Raw genomic sequence first — 23666 nt, 5'->3', positions numbered from 1 at the left:
GTAATTCTAAGAAGCTGAAAATAAAACAAAAATATATAAAGTAAACTAAAATACTGAAAATCGGCTAAAGTAAAAATTATGTATTGAAATATAGATAAGAAAATGAAGGCCAAAATGTCCAAGCACTGGTGCTCAAGTGATTGAAATTAACGAGGAAAGAAGCCACGAAGTTTGTAGGTACGATATGGTTTCCCACGTATAAATTGAAAAGACGTTTACCATTCGCAGTTTTAAAATCCAAAACAGACTGCATATTCCCCGCCAAACTAGTTGACACCTTCTGCTCAGTATAGAAACGCTGTTACCTTAGAGTCACAGGCAGCACACACGCAGAGTGGCACTTTTTCATGGACCAGGTTGTCATGTCTAAAGAGCAATTCATTAGCTCTAGTTAAGGAACTTAGTTTATGTAACCCCACTCAAGTACCTCAAGCAGTGTGTGGCTTTAATATATTATCCAACCCCAGAAACTAATTGGTTCAAATGGCTGTGAGCACTATGGGACTTAACTTCTGAGGTCATCAGTCCCCTAGAACTTAGAACTACTTAAACCTAACTAACCTAAGGACATCACACACATCCATGCCCGAGGCAGGATTCGAACCTGCGACCGTAGCGGTCCCTCGGTTCCAGACTGTAGCGCCTAGAACCGCTCGGCCACTTCGGCCAGCCAGAAACTAATTATGTCTTAATTACATTACTAACTATAAAACTAAACTCGAGTACAGAATTTCCGTTGAATAAAATTAACTGCATTCCTGCCAGATGTAGAAACGAAATTATGTTATATTACAACTACTCTTACTTTCGCCAGTGTGATGTAACTTATAGTAACAACTAAACTGATTGTTACACATGCTGAATCACTAACTTTGCCACAAAGAATAACTCCGAAAGTTTGATAGGAGCTGAAATGTTTGTGAGGCAAAAGTTGCATGGGACAACGGAGTCCATAACATGACGTTGGTTTTTTGTTGCTAGCTGTGGTCGCTTCAGACATATGAAGGTCAACTTTCTTTTTTTAAATGGAATATTGTAGTTTGGTACTTATTTTCTGATAGCGGCTATCGAGACGAATCCAATGATGTGTAAGAGTAAGATTTTTGAAAGTCATATAAGGCCAAAAAGGTGGTATGAACGTCCATTTACAGAATGTGTTCGAAGTGACGACCATTGGCTTCAGTGCAGTGCTTCAGTCTTCTTGTCATGGATTGAGTGGTATTCCTTATCACATCGTAGGTAGGTGGTTAGCGTTTAACGTCCCATCGACAACGAGGTCATTAGAGACGGAGCGCAAGTTCGGGTTAGGGAAGGATTGGGAAGGAAATCGGCCGTGCCCTTTCAAAGGAACCATCCCGGCATTTGCCTGAAACGATTTAGGGAAATCACGGAAAACCTAAATCAGGATGGTTGGAGACGGGATTGAACCGTCGTCCTCCCGAATGCGAGTCCAGTGTGCTAACCACTGCGCCACCTCTCTCGGTATATCACATCGTACTTTTCGAAGCACATGCTCTGACAACTCTCTCTCGCATATCATCAGGTGTAGTTGGAACGTCTTTATAAACAATGCCTTCTGCAAATCCCCACAAGAAAAACTCCAGAGCGTCAAGTCTGGCGAAAGAGCTGGCCACGACACATCTCCTCCGCGCCCAATCCAACGATTTGGGAATTATCTCTGCAAAGCCGGCCGTGGTGGCCGTGCGGTTCTAGGCGCTTCAGTCTGGAATCGTGTGACCGCTACGGTCGCAGGTTCGAATCCTGCCTCGGCCAATGAATGTGTGTGATGTCCTTAGATTTAAGTAGTTCTAAGTTCTTGTGGACTGATGACCTAAGATGTTAAGTCCCATAGTGCTCAGGGCCATTTTTTTTTTTTTTTGTCTCTGTAACTTATTTCTAGCCATCAGCGAAAAATATGCCGGACACCCATCGTGTTGATACCTCATTCTGTTCCTTGTTCCTAAAGGTATTTCTTCCAATAACAGATCTAATGTTTCTTGCAGCAATGTGGTGTAATTCCTACGATTAATATTTCCTTAGATGAAATAGGGGCCTTTTAATTCTGTCCTCAAGAACCCCACACCATACATTCACCGACCACGGATTTTGGTGTGCAACTAGACGCAGTCAACATGGATTTTCAGTTGCCCAATAATGCATATTATGCAAAGTAATATTTCCATGGTTCGTGAATGTAGCCTCGTCAGTAAATAAAATCAAATTAATAAATGTGTCATCCCTCTTAATCTGAAGGTGAGCCCATCAGCAGAATTAAATGCGACGCATACAATCCGTACCAGTTAATTCTTGGTGGAGACTGAAAAGGTAAGGATGATATTTATGGCAATTTAGAAAACGAACAACACTACTCTGGCTCATATCAGATTACCTTGCGATTTGACGCGAACTAACACAAGGACCTCGAACCACAGTGGCAAGAGTACCAATTTCCGTTTCCTCGTTAGTAACTTTCCTTTGCCGAATATGTTTCCGATGAGTTAAAGATCCAGTTGTTCTCAATTTATCATACAAAAATTTAAATGTACGGTGTGTATGATGAGTACATTGAGGATACCTTTCAGCGTATAAAAGTCTCTAGCTCTCACTGAATTTCGTTGGCATTCTCCGTGAATGAGAAGCAAATCGACTTGTTCTTCGAAGGAATACATCATTCACATCCGCTTGATTCGACGATACTAGACTTGCCATTCCTATTAGTGTCGTATTGCGAAGCCGTCGAATGGTGTTTACATGTCAATGGGACGTTAGATGGGTACGCCATATTCGGCGAATATTTACTATTTGCACGATATACGAGAGAGGATTGTCAGAGCACGTGCTTCGATAAGTGCCGAAGTGATAAGGAATGCCAATCAATCCACGATAAGAAGATTGTAGCACTGCATTTATACCGATGGTTATCACTTCGAACACATTCTGTAAATAGACGTTCATGCCACCTTTTTGACCTTACTGTTACTCATCATTGGATTCGTCTCGATAGCTGCTATCAGAAAATAAGTACCAAACAACAGCATCCGATTTAGAAAACAAAGTTGACCTTCATATGTATGAAGCGACCCCACCTAGCAACAAAAAACCAACGTCATATTATGGCCCCCGTTGTCTCATGCAACATTTGTCCCACAAACTTTTCAGCTCCTATCATACTTTCTGAGTTATTCTAGGTGGAAATAGTAGTGACTCACCCTGTCTGTTTGTGGTGTCTTGTACTTTGAAAGAATTCAATGACAGAAGTTTAAAATTTATGCCGGACCGTGTTTCGAACAAGGATTCCCATTTTATGCGAGTGGACGCCTTAACGGTTTCGCCTATCTAAGCACTCTTTCTGGCGGCCCAAGTTCTCAGCATATCACACACTAAGAAGTAGCGACCCTGTCTATTTACCTCATTTGCTCGTGGCGTTTCCTGTATTCCCGCAAGAGGTACGGACGCTACTTCCAGTGTGCGACAAGCTGAGAATTTGGGTCAGAGGGAAAGCATGCTCGTATAGCAGAAATGGTTAAGGTGACCGCTCGTGTAAAATAGGAGGTATAGGTAGGAGGTAGCAAATTATTGTTCGACTCTTCTAAGAACGTATGTTGTTGAAAGTTTAACAATAAACTACATCGTGATGCAGAACGCTACTCGTGCAAGGCCTACCACTGTAGTTCGCTGAGCATCTCTGTGACGCTGTAGCTCTTACTAAATGAACCTGTAGTGAGGCGCACTGCTCTTCACTGAATTTTCTCTAGTTCCTCTATGAATCCTATCTGGTACGATCCAAAACCAACGAGCAATAATCAAGCATTGGTAGAAAGAAATCTTCCTGTAGTACCTCCTTTGATGTTAGACTACGTTTCCAGGATTCTTCCACTGAATCTCAGACTGGCAGCTGCCTTACTTGCGATTGGTTTTATGTAGTAGTTCCACTTTAAATAGCTCCATGGCCACATCATATTCCTAGGAATTTTTCGGATGTGATTGCTTACAGTGACTGTTCTGCACTCATATAATAATGGGTCTTTCTGCCTATTTATGCGCAGTACGTTTCAGTTGTTTATTCTGAGGATCAGCTGACAATACCAGCACGACGCGTCGATCCTCTACAGGTCTTCCTGCATTTCGTTACAAGTTTCTGGCGTTGCTGCTTCTCTGTATACATCGTCTGCAAAAAGCTTCATGGAATTCCGACATTGTGTTTATGTGTATTGTGAAAAATAGTGGACCTGTAACACTCCCTCTGTCTACGATTAAAATCACTTTTACGTCTAAAAATTTCTCTCCGTTGAGAACGACGTGCTCTGTTCTAATTGCTAGAAACTCCTCAGGCCAGTCGCACAGCGGATCTGATATTCTGTACGTTCGTACTTTCTTCGTAAGGCAGCAGTGCAGAACTTGGCTGAACACCTTCTGGGAGTGAAGGAACGCGGTATCAGCCTGGTTTGTGGCATCTAATGCTTGCTAACTCTCGCGGAGGAACAGAGCGAGCTAGGTTTCACACGATCGTTGTAGGAAATGACAGCCCAGATCATCACTACTGGTTGCCGGGCCGCATAGCGGCTGACGATCAGATTGGTATCCCACTGTTGTCCGACCCACGTCTTCGGCCTGGAATCTCGCTGACTGTAGTCGAATTGTTTTCAGTGATGAGTCCCGCTTCGAACTGATCCCTGAAGCTCATTGGAGACGAGTGTGGAGACGCCCCTGGCAGCGGTGGGATACCAACCTGAACGTCGGCCGCCATACGGCCCTATAACCAGGAATGATGGTCTGAGTGCCATTTCCTTTCATAGCAAGACTCCTTTGGCTGTCATCCGCGGCATCCTTACAGCACAGCGGTACATGGACGATATTACATGTCTCGTTTTGTTGCCCTTCATAGCAAGCCATCCTGGGCTTACATTTCAGCAAGATAACGCCTGCACGCACACAGCTAGAGTTTCTATGGAATGTCCTCGTGATTGCCAAACCCTACCTTGTCCAGCAAGATCCCCAGCTGAGACCGTTTGGAGCATTATGGGCAGACCTTCCAACCAGCTCGGGATTTTGACGACTTAACGCGACAGTTGGGGAGAATTCGGCACGTTATCCGTCAAGAGGACATCCAAAAATTTTATTACTCAATTCCCAGCCCTGCTTGCATAAGGGTCAAAGGTGATTCAGTGCGTTATTAACTTTCTCAAAGTTTGAAGCTCTTTCTCTTGGATAAATCATCCAATTTCTCTGAAGCTGTAGTCACTTATTTGTCTGTACATGTACATCACACCTACCGATGTCCGACCCAATCGGATAACTGCTTCGTCGTACGTCGTTTTCATTTCCCTTACAGTGTATTTCGGCATTTTCTGTCTATCCTCAAAATGGTTCAAATGGCTCTGAGCACTATGGGACTTAACTACTGTGGTCATCAGTCCCCTAGAACTTAGAACTACTTAAACCTAACTAACCTAAGGACATCACACACATCCATGCCCGAGGCAGGATTCGAACCTGCGACCGTAGCAGTCGCGCGGTTGTCTATCCTCTGTTTCGATGCCATCGTGATCACGGCTGCTATTATTCTCATTCAACAATCTGAAATTATATGCTCATATGATTAAATACAGGTATCCGACCAGTTACGAGAGGAAACTAGAAATCGTTCACAATAAAAAAAATACAATTATCATTTCCCCAACGTACTAAGCTGAAGCTGAAGATTAAAAGCCCCCCCCCCAAAAAAAAAGAAAAACGCAAAAAGAACAATTGAGATAATTATGGTTGAACGTCAACAAAAATTGTCATTTTTATTCCCATTGAAGTAGAAAAACAGGGAATAAACATATAAAATGATTTATTCTACCCCATCACAAAACTTCACATCTGATCACGTTGATAGATTCATTGGATTACTTTCACATTTTCTATATTAATTATTATCTGGCACTACAGCCGAGCAAAATATGCTTTGAAAGCTACAGTTTTTGAGTTGGTTGCCTGAAGTGTGCACCAGAATCAAATGGTTCAAATGGCTCTGAGCACTATGCGACTTAACTACTGAGGTCATCAGTCCCCTAGAACTTAGAACTACTTAAACCTAACTAACCTAAGGACATCACACACATCCATGCCCAAGGCAGGATTCGAACCTGCGACCGTAGCGGTCACGCGGTTCCAAACTGACGCGCTTAGAACCGCACGGCGACACCGGCCGGCCGCACCAGAATCAGTACATGACCAAATGGATGGGGGAATCTCCCAAAACCACACTCAGATTGGCCGGTAGGATGGACTTTCAGCAGCCTAGGAAAGAACCAAAACAGTGCATGGGTGCAGACCCACTATGTTGGAAGACTACAGAATAATTGACCGAATTGTTTACTTTCCAACAGGAGCAGTGGCGCGGTGCCACTGACATCACTACGTTGCAGACACCGCAAGATCTCTAGCGGCATGACGTACGTTGACCAATCACTGGCAAATATTCATTGTAAGAAATCATTCGAGCAGTAGTTACGACAGGTTATGTGACCCATAATATATTGGATATCTGCAATTCCAGAATATTATCTTTATTTGTAGCTCCTTGAACACCATGAACTGCTTCCTCACTTCCACACGCATCCTCTGCAAGTTGAATGAATTCCCCCCTCTTCTCAAATTCCCCAGACTTCTTCGCAAGTGCTATACTCCACGTAAACTCGAAGGCCAAAATCCAGTTGTCTCCCAATTCCTATCCAATCGCTATCTGATAACGCGCGCATACCAGCATTTACCTCTACCCTTTTCCATCATACACTCCTTATCGAATCGCAGGCAAAATTCTACAGGCTCCCGATTCCTAACGCAGAAATTATTCCTGATGTTTACCAGTTCTACCAGTTATAACAAAATAGCTGTCGATGGCGGAAGCAAAGAGGATATAGTATAATGCGGACTAGAAATTGTAAGAAAAGCTTTTATGAAATATATCTTCTTTTATCATTCTATTAGTATAACCCTCTATCTATTTCTGTCTCCTTCTACACATATATATCAGTTGAAATCCCTTTCTGTGTTCTCGGGCTTATCTCAGAAACTACTGTAGGGATTAGGGTCCACTTTTGACTAATGCATACAATGATTCACGAGGAAGGTTAGTCCATATAATTAATAAATATTTCGTGGACATTGGATGGAAAAAAGGGACCGATTAAATCTGATACCGGTATTTTAGTTGTGAATAATTGACATTCTTTCCGTGTTCGTTTGGTCTCGGTTACAATAAAAAAAAAAACACTCAGTCTTCAGGCCACGAGTGTCCTACCGGGACCATCGGACCGCCGTGTCATCCTCGGTGGAGGATGTGGATAGGAGGGGCGTGGGGTCAGCACACTGCTCTCCCAGTCGTAAGATGGTATTCTTGACCGAAGCCGCTACTATTCGGTCGAGTAGCTCCTCAATTGGCATCACGAGGCTGAGTGCAGGTATTTTTTTTTATTTTTTACTAATAACCTTGTAAAAACGGTATCTCCATTTACCACAGTACCGGTGCTACGATTTTTTGTTTTTGAATAAAACTTTTTTCTAAAAAAACGAGTAATGTTTATTCGTAAAATTTCCATTGCTTTGGAATATTGGATTAATACAGAAAATGGAAAAAGCTATGAGTGCTGTTTTAATAAGAACGATGATAATTAGAAACGAACAACAAACACATAAGAATTAGTGGAGCATTGCTGAGGAAAAAATGTTTCTGTTGCATTGTGGCGTGACCATTAGATAATGCCCCTGCATAAGCAGTGTAGAAGACTTCATACACTTGATCTATCATTGCTGAGACGAAAATATACCTCTTGCCGTGTGGTGTGGTGTATTAAAGTGTGTGTTGTGGCCACTGAGTGGTACACGATCCCATATAGTTTATACAGGAGTTTCTCGCCGTTGTCGCCGGATACAAATACTGCATTGCAGAATGGCACCAATCCTGGTCTGGAAGTTTTGTGCGAAGTATGATAGCAATGAAAAGATTAAGGATTTGTTTCCCATTTCTGTGAAACAATTAAAGAGAAAGGAAACTATGACAATGGTAAAAAATTAAAAACTTAACAACTCATATGACCATTGTATCACGGCTGCTATCATTCTCAGTCAACAATCTGAAATTATATGCTTGTGTGATTACTGATATCAAACAGGTTACGAAATAAAACTAGAAATGGTTTACCAGACAAAAAGTAACTCACGTCGCCAATGTATTCGGTTGCAACTGAACATTAAAAGCCAAAAAACTAATCGTAAAAAAAGAACAGTAGGGAAAATTCTGTTGGATATCAACAAAAGTCGTCATTTTTATTCGCATCGATCTAGAGAGACTGGGATTAAACATAAAATACGACTTATTCAAATCTGATTGCCAAACTTCACATCTAATCACGTTGATGGATACATGAATACGGATTCGTAAGATGGCTGATCCGCTGCCTGTGTCTGTACTGCATAATACTTTTTCTGCTTGTAACCCTTGGAAAAGGATAATTTAACACGGAAAATAGAATTCTCCAACCTCAGTTTTTACCCTTTAGCGCTGACTGTTAGTAAAGATCAAATGATCGTCGATTAGAACACGATTTTTGAGCAGCATTTCAAAAAATTTACCAATAGAACAATACTGGTAACTTTTTGTAGTATTCAATCCTTCACAACTTTTCGAGAAAGATAGCGAACGGTGAACTAATCAAGTTTACTCTCATTTACGTACTGCCTGTACCCGCAGCTGCGCTATGATGAGTGATGGCAAGTAAGCAAGCTAAAAAAAAAAAAAAAAAAAAAAATCGGATGTGTGTGAATTCCTAAGGGACCAAACTGCTGAGGTCATCGGTCCCTAGACTTACGCACTACTTAAACTAACTTATGCTAAGAACAACACACACACCCAAGCCCGAGGGAGGACTCGAACCTCCGACGGGATGGGCTGCGCAATCCGTTGCATGGCTCCTCTAACCGCGCGGCCATTCCGCGCGACTCCGTGTGGCCAGAAAGAGTCTGAAAAGCTTGTAAGGATGGTTCAGGGTAGGTTGTGTTGAGAGAAATCCTTGTTAAGAAAAAATTCGATACTTTGCACCGTATCCGAGTTAATTAGCATTGAAGTTAGTCAATCAGGCCGCAGCGCACACAAATTCAGGAGGCCCACCAGATACCATCTGTGTCAGTTGTTCTCACAGCGCAGATGATAGAGCACGAGGCTGCTCAGCCTGTAGCTCGGGTTCGATCCTTACTACCGCCCATGTTCAATTTTTGTACCGCCCTCTTGTTTGGTTTTAGGAAATCAAACGAAACACACTTTTAGCGCCATCGTTTCTTGCGGCCGCTTGAGTTTGCAAGCGCAACGGCCTCACTGGCTAACTTCATTGTTAATTAACTCGGAAACGGCGCAACGTACGAAATTTTTTTGTGAACAATTATTTCTCAGCACACCCTACCCTGCAAAGCCCTTACAAGCTTTACCCGCTGTTTCTGACCACCCTCTACAGTGGTGTAGATATGGATCATATTCAAATGCAGCCTCACGTTCTAGATGTAAATGGACGACGTCCGTGTTTGTCGTACAGCATTTTCAAATGACCCCATCATTATGATTCTTCAACTGTCTCAGACAATGTAAGCTACGCGTACACGTCAGTATCTAAAATGCGACGGGTTTGTAACTATTCCAGTATCTCTCTAGCTCTCAAGGACGAGCTAAATCAGATTTACTTACTTTTCCTGGGAATATAGTAAAATAAATAATCTTCATAATATTTTTCTTAAGGATTTCCGGACGTAATACACTGGTGTCCAAAATTACCAGTATTTCCTCGTCGTGTCTCTAACTCACGATATAATGATACAAACTATCAACAGATGTCCGTACTATCCTGTCCTGCACGGAAGTGGCATTCTAGTCAACGGGCAACCAAGCCAACGATGACCAGGACACCCATCAAACGGGATAGTGTTTGCCGGTAGTCGCACATCCACAATCGCTGTGTACACAGTCACAGACGGTGCAGTATGGCACAGGGAAGAGGCCTACCAGGCTCATTGCAGTGGAGGGCCATGGGAAGAATGGAAGCAGGGCAGTCGCAAACTGCAGTGGCTCGATGACTTAATGTGAACCGTTCTGCTGTTTTCCGCATGTGGCGACAGCTTATAGAGATCGATGATTATGATTATTGGTGTTTTAGGGCGCACAACAGCGAGGTTATCAGCGCCCGTTATAGAGATCGAAACTGTATACCGAATACCAGGGCAGTGCCGATTACGTGCAACATCAGAAAGAAAAAAATGAAATGATCTTATGGCATTTATTGGCCGGGATAGCCTCTTCGGGGCTCGGCCGCCGTATTGCAAGTCTTTTTAGTTGACACCACTTCGGCATCTTGCGTGTCAATGATGATGAAGGACACACACACCCAGTCCCCTGCCGGGAATCGAACCCGGGCCCCCTTGCGGTGGCCGAACCCCGAAGGGGATACCCCTTCCAATAAATGCCACACGATCATTTCATTTTTTTTCTTTCTGATGTTGCACGTAGTCGGTCCCGCCCTGGTATTCGGGATACAGCTTCGACAAAAGAGAGAACCGTTATTCGGCTGTAAGGGCACGACGCTACCGCTTTAGTACTGCAAGGGAACTGGCATCTGACCTCGCAGCATCCATTGGACGTGTTGTAGCGAGGCAAACGGTTACAGAAAGCTTCGACAGAGTTTCCTTTATTGTCGGAGACCTGTTGTATGTGTACGTCTGAAGCGTCTGCACAGAAGGCAACGACTAGGGCGGAGCCCTCAACATACCACTTGGATGGTAGAACAGATGATTCCCGGTTTGGTCTGGACAGTGATTCTCGGCGAATTCGCATGTGTATGAAACGTGGAACACGATTTCGGGACCCGGTAATTGTGAAAGTGAATGACATCTAGGTGATTCCTAATGGCGTGGACAGGGACTATGCTGACCACTCGAAGTACCTCTTTGTGAAACTGTGCGGTTAACATGGCAAGTTTTTAACAGCTGTCAGGTATCGTGACGAAATTTTGGAACCTCATGTGCGGTTGTTGCGAGGTGCTGTGGGCACAGACTTCGTATTGCTGGACGATAATGCTCGACCTCATAGAGCACGCGTGGTTGATGTTTTCTTGGAAACGGAACACATTGCACGCACGGGATGCATCACGTCACCATCCACCAACCACTCGCGAGCAGCACTGCAGGAAGAATGGGCAAAATGAGATTGATGACATCATTCACAGCATGTCCCTCCGTTGTCAGGCCCGTATTGCTGCCAGAGGTGGTCAGACCCCATGCTGAGCGCGTTAACCAGTTGTCAGAATGTTTGTGAAATCCGTTAAGTTGGAAAAAACGAAGAACATTTTTGTCTACCGTTATGCGTGTTACAGGTGTTTACTTTCTGTAGTCTTTATATTGTTTCTACTTTACTATTGCCTCAGTATACTGTTTTGTGGCAAAATAAACGCAAGCTTGCAAAATTTCAGTTTGTTCCTTTAATTTTGGACACCAGTGTAGTTTTAAATACGGTTCTATGGCTTACCGTTGGGTTTTGTTATTGCATTTTCTCAATGTTTCGCTGTAATAACCGCCCAGTTTCGCCGGATGGTGTAGCAGTTGTTATTAAAATTTCAGAAAACGTGCGCACAAGTGAATGTTGGATTCGCTCTGCCGGCCGGTGTGGCCGTGCGGTTAAAGGCGCTTCAGTCTGGAACCGCGTGACCGCTACGGTCGCAGGTTCGAATCCTGTCTCGGGCATGGATGTGTGTGATGTCCTTAGGTTAGTTAGGTTTAATTAGTTCTAAGTTCTAGGCGACTGATGACCTCAGCAGTTAAGTCGCATAGTGCTCAGAGCCATTTGAACCATTTTTTGGATTCGCTCTGTCGCGAAATAACCTGTGAACACTCATAGTCGCCGACCTCCGTGCAAGTGTCGTCTGCGAACCGCTCTATTGTAATACATTAAAAAGATTAATAATGTTGGACTCAAAGAAATAATACAATTTTTAAACTTGCCTAGTTCCTCATGGTTCAAACTATCTCCGTTCCAGATTTCAAGAAATCGGCGCTGTGATTTAGTCGTGAAAACGTAACAAACAGAGTTACTTTTACATTTAATAATTTTAGTGCTGTAGCGTGGATTAAACAAGTTGAGGATCCCATAAGCACTTTATTCATTATGTTGAACTACATTACGTAGAACATATCGACCAATAAAGAATTGTCACAAATATGATGTAGTTCAGCTTTCTGAAAAGGTAAATAATTTTCCTCAAGTCAATAACATTCTACAAATCGATAAATATCGTGTACTATACACTTTCTAAATTAGCCTGTGTTCTTCTTCAAGGTCCAAGCTATCTCCATACCAAATTTTATCGATATTGGTTCAGCGATTTCGTTGTAAAAATGTAACAGACAAGAATTTCTTTTGCATTTATAATATTAGTATCGATATCGATTTTATTCGATATTCAGATTTTAAGTATCTTGAAATGTCTAACACAAAAGTCTCGGGAAGTCTTCGAATTTTTCCATCGTTATTTGATGTCTTTGTTTATTACTCCAAATAATAGCAATAAAAAACGGAAAGTCGGTTTTTTTGTTGAGAGGGTTTAGCAGTCAGGTTATATATAACTGAAAACCGGCTGTTTCAGCAGTAACCGCCATCGCTGTGATGAGTTCAAGTCCCACACGGATGTGAAAGCGATGCTATTGCCACCTAGCGGTACAGCCACCGTAACTCCAGAGAGCAGCGAGGCTTCACCAGATTCCGTGCCACACCTAATGGTCTAGCAAAGGTCGGCTCTATAGTTCAGAATTCTGGGGTATGGCCACCCTTCGTAGTAAAAAAAGCTGAGTGAAGTTTTCAATGATGAAATTTCAGTTTTGTCATGAGACATCCACACAGAAACGATGGCAAAAAATGACAAAGAAACAGCAGTACAGCAGTAAAGTTTTAAAATATATGTCTGAAAAATAGGTTGTCAGGTTGAACCCTGGTGAACCACATATTTTTCAGGCTGCTTTTTGGTCTAGTATTCACCTGTCAGTGACGTACAGATTGGCCAAAAACGGAACTTGTAATGCGACGTTAATCTGTAGGTCTCCTTTAAACACTCGGATAACTGGTTAGAGATACACACGTAGACGAAATGACGTCCGATTAAAACGCTTGCCCAGCCCATTGAGCCACATGAAATTATTACTAGCTTCAATAACAATAATGTGTTCAACGTCAACGTGCAATAAACACTCACAGACAGTAGATGGCAGTACTAGCAGTAGAGAGTGTACAAAGCGTGCTGGAAGGAGGTCGAGAATAGTGCAGTCATTGTCGTAACGCGGAAACAGAGTGATTTATCTGACATTCAATAGGGCATGACCATTGAAATTCGGGCCAAAGTTGGAAGCATTTCCGAAATGGCTAAGTTTGTAAACTGTTCGCGTGCTACCATGCTTAAACAATACCGTCCACGGCAAAATGGGGCTACCCAAAACCAGCATCGACGCAACTCTGGTGCACCATGAGTCATAGGTGACAGGTGTGAGGGACGGCTGTGGAGACGTGTACAGGCGAATAGACGTGCAACTGCAGACTAACTGGCTGCCCCTATGAACTAAGGGGCTACAAGGGGCTACAAACAGTGTGTCCTCAACGACCATTCAGCGAATGTTGCTCCATATGTGCCTCCGCAGCATGCACCTGGTTCAACCACACATGCTGAATGCTGTTCATAGGCGACGAAAGCTGGAATTTTCACACCAGTACCACAACTCTGAGTGGTGACAAGTGGTGATCTCGTCGTTCTGGAAGATACAGAGGATGAGTACAAGTATGCATCTACCTTATGGGACAATGTCCACCCCTACATACAGTTTGTTTTTTTCCTCGGTACGATGGCGTCTTTCAGCAGGACAATGCAGCGTATCACACAGCTCACATTGTACTTGCGTGGTCCGAAGAACGCCACGACGAGTTTACCGTACACCCGTGACCACCACACTGCCCTGGTTGAACCCCAACCGAGACTCTGTCGCACCACCTCGAGCGGGCCGTTCCTACGATGGATCCTCAACAAAGAAACCTAGAGCATCTGGCCACAGCACTTGGGTCGGCATGGCTCCACATCCCTGTCTGTATCTTCCACAAGCGTACTAACCCTCATCCTGGACGTCAGATCTGCATAAAATGGCTAGTCAAGGTGTTGATAGGTGGTCGCTTTAATATGTGACTAGACCGTATTTTACCACATTCTATGCAGTCACGCAGGCCCTTAGCTAGTGCATGCAAGGTCTGTAGCGAAGCCATGCGTAGACGAGGCGGGGTGGGAAGAGGGACTGAAAAAAAAAGGGAAACTTGCTTTAAAACAACTCGTTTTATTTATTGGGAAAATTAACAACAATCTTAAATAAAATCATCGACTACCACATTTTAAACACGTAACATCACGTAACATAGCAACAGGTATGTAAAGTATTTATTTGTCTAACAGCAAGTTAAATAAAACACACGGAAACTGTGCTATTATTTTTGGCTACCTTAACGTCATAAAACACTTTACTTCTACCCACGTAGAAATCTTATCAATGCCAATAATCGCATCTTAAATCGCACAAAGATCGCGGCGAACGTAAGAAATGGTACAGTATGTAAAATCTACATCTACATCTACATGGATGCTCCGCAAATCACATTTAAGTGCCTGGCAGAGGGTTCATCGAACCACTTTCACAATTCTCTATTATTCCAATCTCGTGTAGCGAGCGGAAAGAATGAACACCTATATCTTTCCGTACGAGCTCTGATTTCCCTTATTTTATCGTGGTGATCGTTCCGCCCTATGTAGGTCGATGTCAACAAAATATTTTCGTATTCGGAGGAGAACGTTGGTGATTGGAATTTCATGAGAAGATTCCGTCGCAACGAAAACTGCCTTTCTTTTAATGATTTCCAGACCAAATCCTGTATCATTTCTGTGACACTCTCTCCCATATTTCACGGTAATACAAAACGAGCTGCCTTTCTTTGAACTTCTTCGATGTACTCCGTCAGTCCTACCTGGTAAGGATCCCAAACCGCGCAGCAGTATTCTAAAAGAGGACGGACAAGCGTAGTGTAGGCAGTCTCCTTAGTACGTCTGTTACATTTTTTAAGTGTCCTGCCAATGAAACGCAGTCTTTGGTTAGCCTTCTCCACAACATTTTCTATGTGTTCTTTCCAATTTAAGTTGCTCGTAATTGCAATACCTAGGTATTTAGTTGAATTTAGGGCTTTTAGATTAGACTGATTTATCGTGTAACCAAAGTTTAATGAGTTCCTTTTAGCACTCTTGTGGATGACCTCATACTTTTCCTTATTTAGGGTCAACTTTTCGCATCATTCAGATATCTTTTCTAAATCGTTTTGCAATTTGTTTTGATCTTCTGATGACTTTATTAGTCGATAAACGACAGCGTCATCTGAAAACAACCGAAGACGGCTGCTCAGATTGTCTCCCAAATCATTTATATGGATAAGGAACAGCAAAAGGCCTATAACACTACCTTGGGGAACGCCAGAAATCACTTCTGTTTTACTCGATGACTTTCCGTCAATTACTACGAACTGTGACCTCTCTGATAGGAAATCACAAATCCAGTCACGTAACTGAGACGATATTCCATAAGAACGCAATTTCACTAGGAGCCGCTTGTGTGGTACAATGTCAAAATCCTTCCGCAAATCCAGAAATACGGAATCGATCTGAAATCTCTTGTCTATAGCACTCAATAAAGAACTAGTTGTGTTTCACAGGAACGATGTTTTCTATGGTCATGTTGACTGTGTGTCAATAGACCGTTTTCTTCGAGGTAATTCATAATGTTCGAACACAATATACTTCGAAAATCCTGATACATAACGCCGTTAACGATATGGGCCTGTAATTTAGTGGGTTCCTCCTACTACTTTTCTTGAATATTGGCGTGACCTGTGCAACTTTCCAGTCTTTGGGTACGGGTCTTTCGTCGAGCGAACGGTTGTATATGATTGTTAATTATGGAGCTAATGCATCAGCATACTCCGAAAGGAACCAAATTGGTATACAGTGTGGACCAGAAGACATGCTTTTATTAAGTGATTGAAGTTGCTTCACTACTCCGAGGATATTTACTTCTACGTTATTTGGCAATCAGGTAATTAAACCTTAACAGCCGTACATTACGCGTAAGCTTATAAATGCAGAATTTTCCGTGCCTTCCGCAAAGCAAACTCTCGAGTCATGGCTTCTTTCTTCAGTTGAAGCGCTTCAACTCTCTCGATTGGAAGAATGGCGAGTCAGTTAAGGTGGTCCTGCGCCGTGATAGATATTAGATAGTTCTTAAGAAGTTTTAAGTTCGAAAAATTTCTTTCTCCAGACGCCACGGTGACACGTGTCGTCAGCAAAATGCGATAGACTGTGATCATATTAGCACTCGATTCTCTGGGCCTAAGTACTTAAATGTGTCCAGTATCTTCGCTGTGGGAGGAATTGCAAACCGTCATAGTTTTACTTCTGAGACGAGGTTAGATGGGTCTCCGTCAGTTAGTTCCCCGTCTTGCAGAAAACTCGCTTCTTTTGGCGACGAGTTGAAAACACTGCGTCCCATTCTAAATTTGCCACCAATTCTTTTGCTGTTTACATAGCAGATGTGAACCCTACTTTCTTGTAGTTTTTGAGGAAGTTTTTGGCCTCATTGACGGCAAGTAGGATGTTGTGCCATATGGTAAGAGTCAAAACGAATTAGAAGGCGCTGAGGGAATGACTTGCTGAAGTCAGTGCTGCAGATCGGACAGAAGAATCCTTTGTTGTTTCTGCAACCTCTTCGAGTGCTTCAAAAACTTTCCCCATCTGATATCTAACAGGTTTGACACCCTCTACACGAGACTCCCATCTAACATCTCTATGTGTTTTTCGGTTAGTTCAGAACAGATTTCAATGAGAATATTACACCTCTCTGTAGATGCGGCAAATAGAGAGTGTATTATGCCGAAAAATATAATTGCCTCCTTACTACATTTAGCCATGTCTCCAAGGACCAATTTCAAGCTGTGAGTAACACAAGGCGTAAACACTACCCTATTGTTGATCAGCAAAACTTGAGCCTGTACCCCTTCGGATTTTCCTTTCATGCTGGCTCTGTTGTCATATCCTTGGTCTCGACGATCCATTATGTTTAAATTCGTCAGTCCTTCTCCAGTTGTGTACTAAAAACGGAATGAACTTTTCGAAAATGGTCGTAACTGGAACATCCGACATCTGGACGTAACAGTTAAACTCGTTTACTCCTGATGACTACTGTCCGTGGCGCAATAGAGGATGACGGCGTAATATTTTGCAGCTCGAATGTCGTCTAGAACCCTTTCCTTAGTTGCCATGCCTGTAAGGAAGGAAAAAAAAGAGAAAAAGAAGAAATACCCGAAGGATATTTTTAAGAGTATCAAGGGTTTTACGTTAACTTTTGAGAATGTTGATGGAGGCAATACTAGGGGAAAATAATACTGTCTTCTGAACTGTACAGGCTGTCCAATCCAAGACTGCATAGTCTTGAGCGATCCAAGCACATGTCATTATGAACACAGTGCATCGTTTGAATGAGTGGATGTCAACAGAGCAGCTGGCGAGTGAGCAGCGCTGCAAACGGATGCGGTTGAAGGAAGGAAGGAAGGTTGGGTTTCACGTCCTCTCGACATCGAGGTCGTTACAGACGGAGCACAAGCTCGGACTGGGTCAAGGATGGGGAAGGAAATCAGCCTTGCCCTTTCAAGGAAACCATCCCGACATTTGCCCTCAACGATTTGGGGAAATCACGGAAAACCTAAATCTGGATGGCTGGACGCGGATTTCAACCGTCATCCTACATCCACATCTACGTGATTACTCTGCTATTCACAATACAATGCCTGGCAGAGGGTTCAATGAACCACCTTCAAACTGTCTCTCTACCGCTCCACTCTCGAATGGCACCCAGGAAAAACGAGCACTTAATTTTTCTGCGGGAGCCCTGATTTCTCTTATTTTATCGTGATGATCATTTCTCTCTATGTAGGTGGGTGGTAACAGTATGTTTTCGCAATCGGAGGAGAAAACTGGTGATTGAAATTTCATGAGAAGATCCCGTCACAACGAAAAACGCCTTTGTTTTAATGATTGCCAATCCAATCCACGTATCATGTCTGTGACACTATCTCTCCTATTTCGCGGTAATACAAAACCAGCTGCCCTTCTTTGTACTTTTTCGATGTCATCCGTCAGTCCCACCTGATGCGGATCCCACACCGCACTACAATACTCCATAATAGGGCTGACAAGCGTGGTGTAAGCAGTCTCTTTAGTAGACCTGTTGCACCTTCTAAGCGTTCTGCCAATGAATCGCAGTCTTTGGTTGCTCTACTCACGATTTTATCTATGTGATCGTTCCAATTTAGGTTATTTGTAATTGTAATCCCTAAGCCGCGCGGGATTAGCCGAGCGGTCTGGGGCGCTGCAGTCATCGACTGTGCGGCTGGTCCCGGCGGAGGTTCGAGTCCTCCCTCGCGCATGGGTGTGTGTGTGTTTGACCTTAGGATAATTTAGGTTAAGTAGTGTGTAAGCATAGGGACTGATGACTTTGGCAAATAAGTCCCATAAGATGTCACACACATTTGAACATTTTTTTTTGTAATCCCTAAGTATTTAACTGAATGCACAACCTTCAGATTACTGTGACTTATCGCGTAATCGAAATTTAGTTGATTTCTTTTAGTACTCATGTGAATAGCTTCACGCTTTTCTTTATTCAGTGTCAATTGCCACTTTTCGCGCCATACAGATATTTAAATCATTTTGCAAGTCGTTTTGATCATCTGATGACTTTACAAGACGGTAAATGACAGCATCATCTGCAAACATTCTAAGACGGCTACTCAGATTGTCTCCTAAATCGTTCTACAGGAAATCACGAATCCAGTGGCACAACTGAGGCGATACTGTGTAGGGACGCAATTTGGTTAGAAGACGCTTGTGAGGAACGGTGTCGAAAGCCTTCTGGAAATCTAAAAATATGGAATCAATTTGACATCCCCTGCCGATAGCACTTATTACTTCATGAGTATAAAGAGCCATTTGTATTTCACAAGAACGATATTTTCTGAATCCGTGCTGACTATGTGTCAATAAATCATTTTCTTCGAGGTACTTCATAATGTTCGAGTACGGTATATGTTCCAAAACCCTACTGCAAATCGACGTTAGTGATATAGGCCTCTAATTCAGCGAATTACTCCTACTTCCCATTTTGGGTATTGGTGTGGTTCTGAGCACTATGGGACTCAACATCTTAGGTCATAAGTCCCCTAGAACTTAGAACTACTTAAACCTAACTAACCTAAGGACATCACACACACCCATGCCCGAGGCAGGATTCGAACCTGCGACCGTAGCAGTCCCGCGGTTCCGGACTGCAGCGCCAGAACCGCTAGACCACCGCGGCCGGCAGGTATTGGTGTGACGTGAGCAATTTTCCAGTCTTTAGGTACGGATCTTTCTGTGAGCGAGTGGTTGTATATAATTGCTAAATATGGAGCTATTTTATCAGCATACTCTGAGAGAAACCTGACTGGTAAACAATCTGACCGGAGGCCTTGCCTTTATTAAGTGATTTAAGCTGCTTTGTTACACCTAGGATATCTACTTCTACATTTCTTATATTGGCATTTGTTCTTGATTGGAATTCAGGAATATTTACTTCGTCTTCTTTGGTGAAGGAGTTTTTGAAAACCGTGTTTAATAACTCTGCTTTAGTGGCACTGTCACCGTTGTTATCGCGCAGTTAAGGTATTGATTGCGTCTTGCCACTGGTGTGCTTTACGTATGACCAGAATCTCTTTGGGTTTTCTGCCAGATTTCGAGACAGAATTTCGTTGTGGAAATTCATCTCGCATTGCAGTACGCGTTATATTTAGAACTTCTGTAAAACTTTGCCAATCTTGGGGATTTTGCGTTCTTTTAAATTTAGCATGCTTTTTTCGTTGCTTCTGCAACAACGATCTGACCCGTTTTGTGTACCATGGGGGGTCAGTACAATTACTTATTAATTTATATGGTATATATCTCTCAATTGCTGTTGATACTATCTCTTCGAAATCATTCCACATCTTTTCTATGCTTTCGTGATCAGATCGGAAGGAGTGAAGACTGTCTCTTAAAAAGGTGTTATGAGCATTTTTATCAGCTTTTATAAATAGATATACTTTGCGTATTTTTATGGTTATAGGTGTTACGGTATTCAGCCTAGCAGGAACTGCCTTGTGGTCGTTAACATCTGTATTTGTCACAATACTATTTGTCCAGGATTATTTGTTGCTAAAAGGTCAAGTATGCTTTCGCAACCATTTACGCTTCGAGTGGAATCATGAACTAATTGTTCAAAAGAATTTTGTGAGAAAGCATACAGTACAATTTCGGATGACGTTTTATGTCTGCCTCCGGCTTTAAACGTACAATTTTTTCAGCACATCGAGAGTAGGTTGAAGTCACCACCGACTATAATTGTATGAGCAGGGTACTTATTTGAAATGAGACCCAAGTTTTCTTTGAACTTTTCAGCAACTATATCTTTTGAGTCTGGGGGTCGGTAAAACAATCTAGTTAATAGTTTAGTCCGATTGTCAGATATAATCTCTACCCATACTATTTCACACGAGCTTCAGCGCTTTCTATTAGGGCTTGCAGCTCTGGTTCTTTCCCAACACAGCTACGACAATTTACAACTACAATACCAATCGTTTCTACAACTGTCTTACTGTGTTTCACCTGCCCACTTTTAGACCGACGCCCCTTCTATGGTTCCCGGAGGCCCTCTAACCTAAAAAACCGCCCCGTCCCTTCTACACAGCCCCCGCTGCTCGTTTAGCTGCCTCCTGTGTGTAGTGGACTCCTAACCTATTAAGCGGAACCCGGAAACCCACCACCCGATGGCTCAAATAAAGGAATCTGCAGCCTACACGGTCACAGAACCGCCTGAGCCTCTGATTCAGACCCTCCATTCGGCTCTGCACCAAAGACCACAGTCGGTTCTATCGACGATGCTGCAGATGGTGAGCTCCGCCTTAATCTCGGAAGCAAGACTGGCAGTCTTTACCATTTCCACTAGGCGTCCGAAACCAGGCAGAATATGCTCCGATCCAAAGCGACACTCGTCATTGGTACCGACATGAGCCACCACCTGCAGTTGGCTGCACCCTGTACTCTTCATGGCATCCGGAAGCACCCTTCCCACATCCGGAATGAGTCCCCCCCGGAATGCACACCGAGTGCACACTGGCTTCCTTCCCCTCCTTGACAGCCATGTTCCTAAGGGGCCCCATTATGCTCCTAACGTTGGAGCTCCCAACTATCAGCAAACCCACCATCTGTGAATGCCCAGGCCTTGCGGGCCGAGAAGCTTCCTCCCGAATGCGTGTCCAGTGTGCTAATCACTGCGCCACCCCGCTCGGTGCGGATGCTCTATGTCTGTGTCCTATCAGCAATGTATAATCTTTTACCACTTTTTAATACACTACTGGCCATTAAAATTGCTACACCAAGAAGAAATGCAGATGATAATCGGGTATTCATTGGACAAATATATTATACTAGAACTGACATATGATTACATTTTCACGCAATTTGGGTGCATAGATCCTGAGAAATCAGTACCCAGAACAACCAACTATGGCCGTAATAACGGCCTTGATACTCCTGGGCATTGAGTCAAACAGAGCTTGGATGGCGTGTACAGGTACAGCTGTCCATGCAGCTTCAACACGATACCACAGTTCATCAAGAGTAGTGACTGGCGTATTGTAACGAGCCTGTTGCTCGGCCACCATTGACCAGACGTTTTCAGTTGGTGAGAGATCTGGAGAATGTGCTGTCCAGGGCAGCAGTCGAACATTTTCTGTATCCAGAAAGGCCCGTACAGGACCTACAACATGCGGTCGTGCATTATCCTGCTGTAATGTAGGGTTTCACAGGGATCGAATGAAGGGTAGACGCCGGTCGGAGTAGCCGAGCGGCTCTAGGCGCTACAGTTTGGAACCGCGAGACCGCTACGGTGGCAGTTTCGAATCCTGCCTCTGGCGTGGATGTGTGTGATGTCCTTAGGTTAGTTAGGTTTAAGTAGTTCTAAGTTCTAGGGGACTGATGACCTCAGAATTTAAGTCCCATAGTGCTCAGAGCCATTTGAATCATTTTTGAAGGGTAGACCCACGGGTCGAAACACATTTGAAATGTAACGTCCACTGTTCAAAGTGCCGTCAATGCGAACAAGAGGTGACCGAGACGTGTAACCAGTGGCACCCCATACCATCACGCCGGCTGATACGCCAGTATGGCGACGACGAACACACGCTTCCAATGTGCGTTCACCGCGATGTCGCCAAACACGGATGCGACCATCGTGATGCTGTAAACAGAACCTGGATTCATCCGAAAAAATGACGTTTTGCCATTCGTGTACCCGGGTTCGTCGTTGAGTAAACCATCGCAGGCGCTCCTGTCTGTGATGCAGCGTCAAGGGTAACCGCTGCCATGGTCTCCGAGCTGGTAGTCCAAGCTGCTGCAAACATCGTCGAACTGTTCGTGCAGATGGTTGTTGTCTTGCAAACGTTGACTCAGGGATCGAGACGTGGCTGCACGATCCGTTACACCCATGCGGATAATATGCCTGTCATCTCGACTGCTAGTGGTATCGAAGTCGGAAACGTGATGTTACGCATTTCTCCTCCTTACACGAGGTATCACAACGTTTCACCAGGTAACGCCGGTCAACTGCTGTTTGTGTAAGAGAAATCGGTTGGAAAATTTCCTCATGTCAGTACGTTGTAGGTGTCGCCACTGGCGACAACCTTGCGTGAATGCTCTGAAAAGCTAATCATTTGCATATCACAGCATCTTATTCCTGTCGATTAAATTTCGCGTCTGTAGCACGTCATCTTCGTGGTGTAGCAATTTTAATTGCCAGTAGTGTATTTCTGTGTGTTATTTAACTGCATTTATAGTACGGCATATCTTTATGTTACCACTAAAAACAAAACAAAATCTTTAAATTCACTTTAAAACGATACATAAAAGTGGAGGAGGGCATTGCCTCAAATGGCACATGAAAACAAAGATGACGATAAAACAGGAAATCGTAAGTGCAGCGAACAATCATGCGTGCCAACGCTAAATATTAACCATCGATAATACAAATCCTCGCTCACATGAAATATCAGTGTGACGAATCAGACACCAAAGGTCTAAAAAAAAGAAGTCTTGCAAAATTAATATCTGAGAGTGAGGCTATTCACCAGTACTAGCCACCCATCGACTAACACGCGTTCATTTTGTGCACTTGATCGCCAGGGAACTTGATCGCAATCGTGCCCATGTGTCTTAAATGGAGCTTAACGGGCGAATAGACACTCCCAATATATAATGAAAATGCATAAAAACTAGTGATTGTACAATGGGTAAAGCGAATTTTTTTATTCAGTCATGTAATTTTTTACGCCCAGTCTTTATATTGACCCCCACTCCCACCCCCGCCTTAATTCACACGTGTTATTTCGTTGTGGGACCAATGAATAAGAATATAGTTACAACTTACCTAAAATTTCAGTCACTTAGTTTTGA

This window comes from Schistocerca cancellata, chromosome 3, assembly GCF_023864275.1.
Source record: "Schistocerca cancellata isolate TAMUIC-IGC-003103 chromosome 3, iqSchCanc2.1, whole genome shotgun sequence".
NCBI classification, from domain to species: domain Eukaryota; kingdom Metazoa; phylum Arthropoda; class Insecta; order Orthoptera; family Acrididae; genus Schistocerca; species Schistocerca cancellata.
Note: the sequence above shows the minus strand (reverse complement) of the source record.